This window comes from Macaca mulatta, chromosome 2 (assembly GCF_049350105.2).
Source record: "Macaca mulatta isolate MMU2019108-1 chromosome 2, T2T-MMU8v2.0, whole genome shotgun sequence".
Lineage (NCBI taxonomy): Eukaryota > Metazoa > Chordata > Mammalia > Primates > Cercopithecidae > Macaca > Macaca mulatta.
The window spans coordinates 30,679,791-30,690,611 of NC_133407.1; positions in this window are offsets into that span (position 1 = coordinate 30,679,791).

Genomic DNA, 10,821 nt, shown 5'->3' on the forward strand with positions numbered 1-10,821 from the left:
TACATCCATAGTGCATTCATTCTTTATGAAGATGCCAAAAACTTATATTGGGCAACAGACAGTCTCTTCAATAAATAGTGCTAGGAAAACTGGATATCTATATGTTGAAAAATGAAACTGGACCCCTCTCTTTTATCATATGCAAAAATAAAATCAAAATGAACTAAAGACATAAATATAAGGCCTCAAACTATGCAACTGCTACTACCAAAAAAAAAAAAAAAAAAAATTGAGAAAACTCTCCAGGACATTGAACTGGGCAAAGATTTTGTGAGTAATACTCCACAAACACAGGAAACCAAAGCAAAAATTGACACATGGGATTACATCAAGTTAAAAAGCTTCTGCACAGCAAAAGAAACAATCAACAAAGTGAAGAAACAACCCACAGAATGGGAGAAAATATTTGCAAACTATTCATCTGACAAGGGACTAGTAGCCAGAATATATAAGGAGTTCAAACAACCCTATCAGAGGAAAATTGAATAATCTGATCAAAAAATGGGCAAAAGATCTAAATAGACATTTCTCAAAAGAAGATATACAAATGGCAAACAGGTATATTAAAAGGTGCTCAACATCATTTATCATCAGAGAAATGCAAATCAAAACTGTAATGAGATATCATCTTGCCCCAGTTAAAATGACTTATATCCAAAAGACAGGCAATAACAAATGCTGGCAAGGAAGTGGAGAAAAGGGAATCCTCGTACACTATTCATGGAATGTAAATTCATCCAACAAGTATGAAGAACAGATGGGAGGTTCCTCAAAAAACTAAAAATAGAGCTACCATATGATCCAGCAATTCCACTCCTAGGTATACACCCCAAAGAAAGGAAATCAGTATATTGAAGAGATATCTGCACTCCCATGTTTATTGCAGCACTATTCACAATAGCCAAGATGCAGAAGCAACCTAGCTGTCCATCAACAGATGAATGGATGAGGAAAATGTGGCACATATACACAATGGAGTACTATGCAGCCATAAAAAAAATGAGATCCTGTCGTTTGCAATAGCATGGATGAACTGGAGCTCATTAAGTGAAATAAGCCAGGCACAGAAAGACAAACTCCTCATGTTCTCTCTTATTTGCGGGAGCTAAAAATTAAGACAACTAAAATAATGTGGACGGAAAATAGAAGGATTGTTACTAGAGACTGGAAGGATAGGTGGGAGAGGGGAGTAGAGATGGTTAATGGGTACAAAAATAGAAAGAATGACTAAGACCTAATGTTTGATAGCACAACAGAAGGACTATAGTCAATAATTTAATTGTACATCTTAAGATAACTAAAATAATATAATTGGATTGTTTATCACACAAAGAAAGGGTATTTGCTTGAGGTGATGGATACCTCATTTGCCACTGATGTGTTATCACACATTGTATGCCTACATCAAAATATCTCATGTACTCCATGAATATATATACCTATTATACCTATTATGTACCCATAAAAATTAAAAATAAAAAAACATTTTTAAAGAAAATCTATGTACACACAACTACTAGGCATAAGTTTCAGATGTAAGTCAAGCAAAGGCAGAAGATTAATTCAATCCTTTATTCCTTTCATGAGAGTAAGGATGTAACTTGAGAAGAATTCAATCTAAACAGTTCAAAAGTATGTAATTAATTACATTCGTTTTCAATTTCAATTACCAAGTGATCCAGTACCATTATCCTAATATTTGGAAGACATGATAATAGCGGGTTTCTGGAAGCTAAGGTCCTAATGCTCTATCAGCTCATGGCACTAGTATTAATTCAACTGATATTGGTCAGGAGGTGATGAAATGGAATGTCCCAGTCTACCACTCCCTGCAGAATGTTTGATGGTGTTACAGAAGTGTCATGCTTTCCAAATCGAAAGAATTTTTATTCATTTTATACTCCAGTCAGAAGACATGTCTTCCTGCAGTAAGAATGCTATACTGCAGAAAGAATACGACCACCAAGGAGTGTAGTTTGTAGAGATAGTACGTAGTATCTCTCTAAGTGCCTAGGTGGGATTTTGATAGTATTTTGGTGGTACTATCAACTGGCACTCAGGAATTCAAGTATTCGGCAAACATTATTGAGTTCCTATTCTGTGCCAGGTACTGTGTTTGGCATTAGAGCATACAGGAGTAAACAAAACAAGCATGATCCTTGCCCTTAAGAGTGTGAGAGTCTAATAGCCTGACTCTTTCCCTGCCGGGTGCCCCTACCATGCTGTGATATGGCTGCATCAGCTATACAAAGAAGTAGTCTGTTATTAGCACCTTATTGGTGCCTAATGCCCCAATGTACAGCCTTATAAACGTGGGTTGAACTGCTCATATTAGGCCAGATGCAGAGATTCTGCCCTGCTTCCAATATATCTAAGCATTGTACATAACACAATCAAAAACAACAAGGACTACCACAATACCCTGCACTCTATGATAAACCAAAAACAACAGGCTCATATTATTAGTTATCCACATTATTTAAATTAACCTGAAATTAAGTAGCTTAACAGAAAACACTTACTATCTCACAGTTTCTTTGGGTGAGAAATCCAAGAGTAGCTTAGGTGGTTGGTTCTGGACCAGGGTCTCTCATGAGGTTGCACTTACATTGTTGTCTGGGGCTGGAGGATCCACTTTCAAGGTGGCTCACTCATATGCCTGATGAGTTAGTGCTGGTTGTCTGTAGGAGGTTTCCGTTACTCACCACATGATCTTCCCATAGGGCTGCTTGAGTGGCCCCTTAACTTGACAGCTGGCTTCCCCCAGAGGTAATGATCCAAGAGCAAACAAGGTGGAAGCTACAATGTTTGTGATGACCTAATATCAAAAGTCACTCACCATCTCTCCTACCACATTCTATTATTTAGAAGCAGTTCATTGAGTCTGGCCCACAATCAATTGAAGAGAAATGAGGCTCCACTTTTTGAAAGGATGTTTTCAAAGAATTCATAGACAGATTTTTTTTTTCTTTTTGAGACAGGGTCTCACTCTGTCGCCCAGGCTGGAGTGCAGTTGTGCAATCTCAGTTCACTGCAACCTCCACCTCCGAGGTTCAAGCGATTCTCCTGCCTCAGCCTCCCAAGCAGCTGGGATTACAGGAGTGAACCACCACATTCCGTTAATTTTTGTATTTTCTTAGTGGAGATGGGATTTCACCATGTTGGCCAGGCTGGTCTCGAACTCCTGACCTCAAGTGATCCGCCCATCTCAGCCTCCCAAAGTGCTGGGATTACAAGAGTGAGCCACCGCACCCGACCTGTAGACAGATTTTAAAACATGATCATCTTGTATGCTTCTAGTTCCTAAAATAATAAAATTTTTAATGGTTCCTGTAAACACGTAACTCTAACGAAAATAATTTTATCTCTAACTTTGCTTAAGCTGGTGTCTAAAGATGTATCATGACCTTTGTGGATATAATAATCATGTGAGCAAATTGCTGTTTTTGTCATAGATTAATAAATTATTGGTAACTGATAATTTAACAGTTTTTCCTCTAAGTAATAATTATGTTTTTGTTATAACTGACTAGCCAGTCAGTCCTTCTGAACTCTGACTCCCTTGCACTCTTTGCAAGTTAATTTTTTTTCCTTTTCTAAGTATCTTGATCTCTGAGCATTCCTTTGGCAATGTGTGAGTAAAGCCTTCCATCTCTAACTTCCATTTCTTCCTACCAGCCACACAGAGGAAGAAAGTTATGAGAAATAAGAAATGAGATGGTCCAAGCAAGAGCAGAGGGCGGCAGGAGTCTTCAGAGGGCAATCTAGGCTGGCCCAGTTCAGAGACTCTTCTATTTCTCTTAGTGAAGGGAAATTGGGAATTGGACTCAGAACATACAGTATATACTTTATCATGCATTGGGTAAAACATGATGAGAAAGACATCGATAGTTCTCATTACAAAATTCTCAACAAATCCTTTTGTTGCCTTCAGAGTTAAAAATCCTTCCAAGAAATAGTATCTACTGTTGTATGTCCCTGGCAGTCCTTCCCTGAGCTAAGATTTTCGTCGTCAGAAGGGGCAAAACCACAGGTAATAAATACCTATCATATTCACATATGAATATTCATCTTTTAATAGTTGTTCTATATTTGGAGCAATTCCCATGTTATGAGTTCCACTTCCCCAGTAGAGTCAGAATTCAAATTCCAACCTCCCTGCAGCTAAGACACAGGCAAACAACCCAGGCTCTCCCAAGGGTCCACTCAACAGACATTACAACCTTAGATTTCAACTCAGAAGCACTCATGAGGAAAGAGGCTCCGTGTGAAACTTCAATTTTTGCTGGTATAGTGGTGCTGGAAGCATCTGGTTTTCAGTGGTGGCAGCAGCGGTTTCTAAGTTTCGCAAGATTTAGTGCCTGGCCCAGAAGTAACCTCTATGGAATGGCAGCAGTGATGAAGATGGAGCTTCCTTTTTTGCTAAATGAGGCGGCAGCAATGGAAGCAGTTTCCTTATCAGGCATATCCTGCAGCACAGTTTTTGTCACTGCTCAATGCTGGCCGAGCCTCAGTCCTGGTTCTCCAGCTATCCCAACAATTCTTGGCAATCCAATCATCTTTTGTTAAGTGACCCGGTAATTGCTTGCAGCTAAGATTCTTAAATGACATACCAGTTGAACAGCCGTTTCACAATACTTTGCACTCAAAGTATTGTGTAGGTTAATCACTATCATTTTTCTGAAGGGTCATACTCCAGCGTCAGGTAGGCCCTCAGGCTACAACAATGCTGCCCAAGCAAAGATTTTTCCCAAATAAGGAAGCATTGTTTCCACAGGCTATTTACAAGACTAATTAAAGAACTCCAAATTCTCTGGATCAATTTGACATTCTTTATTAGCAACATTACAGTTGATACTTTATAATACTTTAATAGGCCCTAAAGAAAGTCCCATATGGTTTGGCTCTGTGTCCCCAGGCAAATCTCATCTTGAATTGTTTTGTTTTGTTTTGTTTTTGAGATGGAGTCTTTCTCTGTCGCCCAGGCTGGAGTGCAGTGGTGCAATCTCGGCTCACTGCAAGCTCCGCCTCCCGGGTTCACGCCATTCTCCTGCCTCAGCCTCCAGAGTAGCTGGGACTACAGGCGCCTGCCACAACACCTGGGTAATTTTTTGTATTTTTAGTAGAGACATGGTTTCACCATCTTAGCCAGGATGGTCTCCATCTCCTGACCTCGTGATCCGCCCACCTCGGCCTCCCAAAGTGCTGAGATTACAGGCATGAGGCACTGCGCCCGGCCGACACAAACCAGTAGTTTTGAATCCTAAACTCATACACTTTGCCTTATTTATTTGTTTATGGTCTGTTCCTCTCTAGACTGTAAGCTTCATAAAGGCAGGAATCATGTCTGTTTAATTCACCTCCAACACTTGACATAATTCCTGATGTATTTATACACCTAATACATAGTTGTTGAATGTATGAATGGATAAATGAATAATTCATTTGTTAACATAATGCCTAAAGTATAGAAAACATCTTCCCACCCACAGTCTTCTTTGATCCTCACAGCCTCTCTACGGTCCAGAATTATCTTCCCTAATATGCAGAGAGTAAACAGAGCCTCTGGGAGGCAAAAAGGTCAGCCTAAGATTATTCAACTACTTAGTGACAGCCCAGCTCTTCTAATTCCCAGCCTCGATCTCTTTTCATTACCATCCTGCCTTTCATTTCAGTTTCCCTTCAGGTTTCTTTTTCCGGCCCAAATCATCTGCTGAAGGGATACTCCAAATTCTTCTGGCTGCAGGCATGTGCTCTCAGCCAAAAGACTTAATAATTTATACAACATGCAGTGGGAAGAGAAGAGGACGGTCAACTGTAAAAATACACATACAGGAGTCATGCATATTTGTCACAGAAATCACTACATAGTCTAAAAACAACTCTTTTCATATCTAATTGCTATGGAGACCCAGAGTATATGTATTAGTCTGGATACGTTTTGTTTCTGAGTAATAGAAGTTAACTGAACTAATATAGGCAACAACAAAAAAGTTGGTTTTGGATGGACATTGGACATATAATCATGGAAGGGATGACCAGTCAAGTCACAGATGGGCAGGGGAGTAGGAGCAGCTAAGCCGCAGGAAGAAACAAACCAGAGACTCAAGGGCCACCTGGAATCTCTTTTTCTCTTTCTTGTCTCTGCCACTTCCCATGGGCCACCTTCAATCACTGTCACTGTAAAAAGGTTCCCTCTGTATGGCAAGTAACATGGCAATAAAAGCTCCTGTGCTTTCCATCTAAACACCAAGACATTCCATAAGGGTTGGCTCTTGTCCTCAGCCCCAGTGTGAAAAATACCAGGGAATTATTCACAGTAATAGATTGAACTTGTTGGCTTCCATTTTTGTTGCCATGGTCTCTCAGAGGTAGAGTATAACATCCCCTACTCCCAAGTGATGTTGGACTCAGTCATGTATTTGCAGTGGCCAATGAAATGTGGGTGAACATGACAGTATATGATTGCCAAACCTAAACCTTAAGAATCACCGTATGTTTCTACTTGCCCTCTTACAGTTCTGCCACTAACTGGAGAGCATGGAGAGATGCTTTTCCCAGGTAGCTGCTGCTCCTCCAGCTTGGACCCCAGAATAAGTATGCATTGAACAGAGCCACCTCAGCCATCTGCAGACCTGCAGCATGAAATAGAGCCAGCCCAACTGACCCTCAGACCCACGAGTGAGAATAATTGATTATTATTTCAAGCCACCAAGTTTTGTCATAGTTTTGTTAGACTGCAAGAGCTAGCTGATAGGCCAAGTTTTGTTAAATGACCACCACCCCACCAATAATCTATGACCAGGCATGTGGTCATGAAAGAAAACTACATCTTCTGCACAAATCTGGTGTTAAAAAAAGAAGAAAACGGTTCTTAGAACACGGAAGGTCATGGCAGAAGTAGGGAGGATAGTGGGCACACAAATCAACAGGGATGTAGAGTTTAGAATTTCTGACCTGCATCTGTTTTTATCCTTGTATTCAATATACACACCATCTATGGATCTTTATTTGTTTCCTCACCTGAAATTCTCCTGCTACAATTTGACGAAATGCTTTTCTGCAGTTGTTGAGATTCAAAGACTTCGAGGAGGAGAAAGGCTGCATGGTTTCAAGCAAAGAGTTAATTATTATGAGTAGGAAAATGAAACAAAGAGGTGAGATGGAGGTTGGGAAGGACCAGAAGCCAAGAGACTGGGGTAGAATGGCAAGCCACACATAAACACCTGACCTGAGGCAGCACCCATGCGGTGGTCTAGTCTTTTTCACCTTTGCTGCATCCCGTGGCATACCCTGGAAGAGTTATTTAAGGAAGAATGCTGGAGAACCCACTGAAAACTATACCAAGAGAAAGCAAGAGGAATGGGGAGCACAAAATGGCAGCCTTCACTGGTATTTTTCCTTTTTCTTGTAAATTACTTGTATGTCTTTCCTTTCTTCTCACATCACCACTGACAGAACTGAATGGAAATTACAAAAAGAATATTTGGAGATTATATATGTTCTGCCTTTCGGTTATAATAGCTTGTTCTTTAAACCAGAACTTTACAGCAACATATTACTAATCATTTGGGGGTTTGAGTCCTCTATTTGAAGTGTGCCACATGTCCTGTCAAAATAACTTCTTATAGCTGTGTAACAATTGTGGGAGGCCTGTGATCACCTTGTCAGAGCGCCTTTACACTCAGAGCCGGTTGCCAGATTCCACATTACTTACTTCCCGGCCCTCCCTCCCCACAACTTATGCTCCTTCTATCATCTCTTTTCTCTCTCTCGTTTTTTTGTTGTTGTTGTGTTTTTTTTTTGTTTTTTTTTTTTTTTTCTGGCAGTTGCTGGGCCGAACAGCAATTTGCAGTTATTTATGCAGCTTAAACCCTATTGTCAACATCCTTATCCTCAATACACAACCATTCCAGTGGTGTGAGTCGAGCTTTTGGGGAGGGAGCTGGGCTGAGGTTAACAGAAGCAAGGCTTCCTGGGCCCCTCGGCCAAAGCACACATTGTTGCTGAGCCGCTTTGTCTCCTTCTCGCCTCTATTTGGGGTGGATTTTCATTTGGAATTAAAAACAGATCACAGCTTGCTGTTTGTTTGCTATTGTCAGGTCAGACCCAGTACTCCGGGAGAAGGTGGTATCACTGTGTGCATAGAATTTTCTTGGCAATTTAATCAGGATGATGGAATTTGTCTGCGTTTGTACAGCACCTTCCCTCCCGGGCTCTCAAAGGCCTCCCAAAACAGAAGTTAATCCTCCCAGCAGCTGGAGAGGAAGTCAGGTACGGCATGGGACATTGTGCCCCTCATTGCCTCAAGCCCATTTTGGAGGGTATAGTTCAGGTACAGCAGGTGAAAGCAAGCAAGAGGAGGGAGATGAAGGCTGACACTTCCCTAGAGGATCACAGATGGGGTGTGCTGCTTATAAAACAGTATCCCCTCTGGGGCCGGGCGCGGTGGCTCACGCCTGTAATCCCAGCACTTTGGGAGACCCAGACGGGCGGATCACGAGGTCAGGAGATCGAGACCATCCTGGCCAACACAGTGAAACCCCGTCTGTACTAAAAAAATACAAAAAACTAGCCGGGCGAGGTGGCGGGCGCCTGTAGTCCCAGCTACTCGGGAGGCTGAGGCAGGAGAATGGCGTGAACCCGGGAGGCGGAGCTTGCAGTGAGCTGAGATCCGGCCACCACACTCCAGCCTGGGCGACAGAGCGAGACTCCGTCTCAAAAAATAAATAAATAAAAATAAAAATAAATCATTCTATCATAATGATTGAGTTCCCCTTGAGTGGGGAACTTGAGCACTTCTAAGTTCATTCACCAGGTTATTGGTAGAATTTAGCTCTTTAAATGTTGTTGATTGAAAACCTCAGTTCCTTGCTGACTCAAGGAAGTGGAGCCTTGAGATGACTGCAGTCCTGGCCAATTCCTCAGTTACAACCTTGTGATTATAGCCTTGTGCTGCATAACAAATTATCCTAAAATGTCGTGACTGCACACACATTTTATTACAAATATTAGACTTCTAAGTTCATTCACCAGGTTATTGGTAGAATTCAGCTCTTTAAATGTTGTTGATTGAAAACCTCAGCTCCTTGCTGACTGTTGGCCAGGGGGAACCCTCAGTCCTTTACCACGTGAGCCTCTCTATAGGACAATCCGTAGCATGGAATTTGTCTTCCTTGACAGTGAGCAAGTGAGAGTGTGAAAGAGGATGAGCAAGACAGAAACCAGGGTCTTTTTGTAACCTAATCTCAAAAGTATTATCACATCCCATCACCTTTGCCAAGTAACTAGGTCCAGCCCACACAATGGGAGAGGGTTATACAAAGGCATGAACACCAAGAGGCAAGGATCACTGGAGGCCATCTTGGAAGCTGCCTACCACGCCATCTCTATGACTCCTCACCCATCCTTCTCCAGGGCCTCACCAGGCCTTGGAGATTCTCTTGGTTCCACCTCCTCCCTGTACACTGTGCTTATCTGTACACAGCTTTTGCAACTCATGCTTGAACTCCGGCAAAGCCTCCTAATGAGCCTACCTACCTCTTTCTGTTCTCTCAGCTGATACCCAGAAAACTAGTTGATATTTCTAATCACATTGTATTATGTCACTTTCCTATTCAAAAGTGCCCACTGGCTCCCAAGTTCCTCTTCTGTCATGCAGGACCTTTCTCAATCCAACCATGTAAGGTCATTTTTGCATTGCTATTAAGAAATACCTAAAGATGGGCCAGGTATGGTGGCTCACGCCTGTAATCCCAGCACTTTGGGAGGCTGAGGCGGGCAGATCACGAGGTCAGGAGATTGAGACCAGCCTGGCCAGTGTGGTGAAACCCCATCTCTACTATGAATCCAAAAAATTAGCCGGGCCTGGTGGCGGGCTCCTGTAGTCCCAGTTACTTGGAAAGCTGAGGCAGGAGAATGGCGTGAACTTGGGAGGCGGAGCTTGCAGTGAGCTGAGATCATGCCACTGCACTCCAGCCTGGGTGACAGAGCAAGGATCCATCTCAAAAAAAAAAAAAAAAAAAAAAAGAAATATCTAAAGACTGGGTAATTTATAAAGAAAAGAAATAATTGAATTGGCTTATGGTTCTGCAGGCTATGCAAGCATGACGCCAACATCTGCTTCTGGTGAGGACCTCAAGAAGCTTCCACTCATGGCAGAAGGCAAAGAGGGAGCAGGTACCTCACACAACAGAGCAAGAGAGAGAGAAGGGAGCAGTCCCAGACTCTTAAACAATCAGATCTCACATGAACTAACTGACCAAAAGCTCATTTATCACCAAGGGAATGGTGCTTAACCATTCATGAGGGATCTGCTCCTATGATCCTATCACCTCCCACCAGACCCCACCTACAACATCGGGAATCACATTTCAACGTAAGATTTGGAGGGGAAAAAATCCAAACCATATCAAACTCAATGTGCTTTTGCTACAATACTTATTTTACCACTCCCCTCCAGCCAAGCAGGTATACTCACTGTCCCTCAATCACAGCTAGTTGATGCCCCTTTGCATGGCTTTGTTCATGATGTTTCTACCTGGAATATTCTCCCCTTTCACTCCACCTATCAGAATTCTCACCAGTTGTTATGACCTAACAAGTCCTGTCTCCTTCCTAAAGTCTTAAAATTTATGATACAGTGCCCTGGGTATAGCAGTCCTGGGTATAGCTGTATAGCTGATAGCTTTGTTTTATTACTCTGAGCCCAAATGTCCTCTTCCTCCTACTGATCCTTTTTTTTTTTTTTTTTCTGAGACAGAGTCTTGCTCTATCACCCAGGCTAGAGTGCAGTGGCTCAATCTCAGCTCACTGCAACCT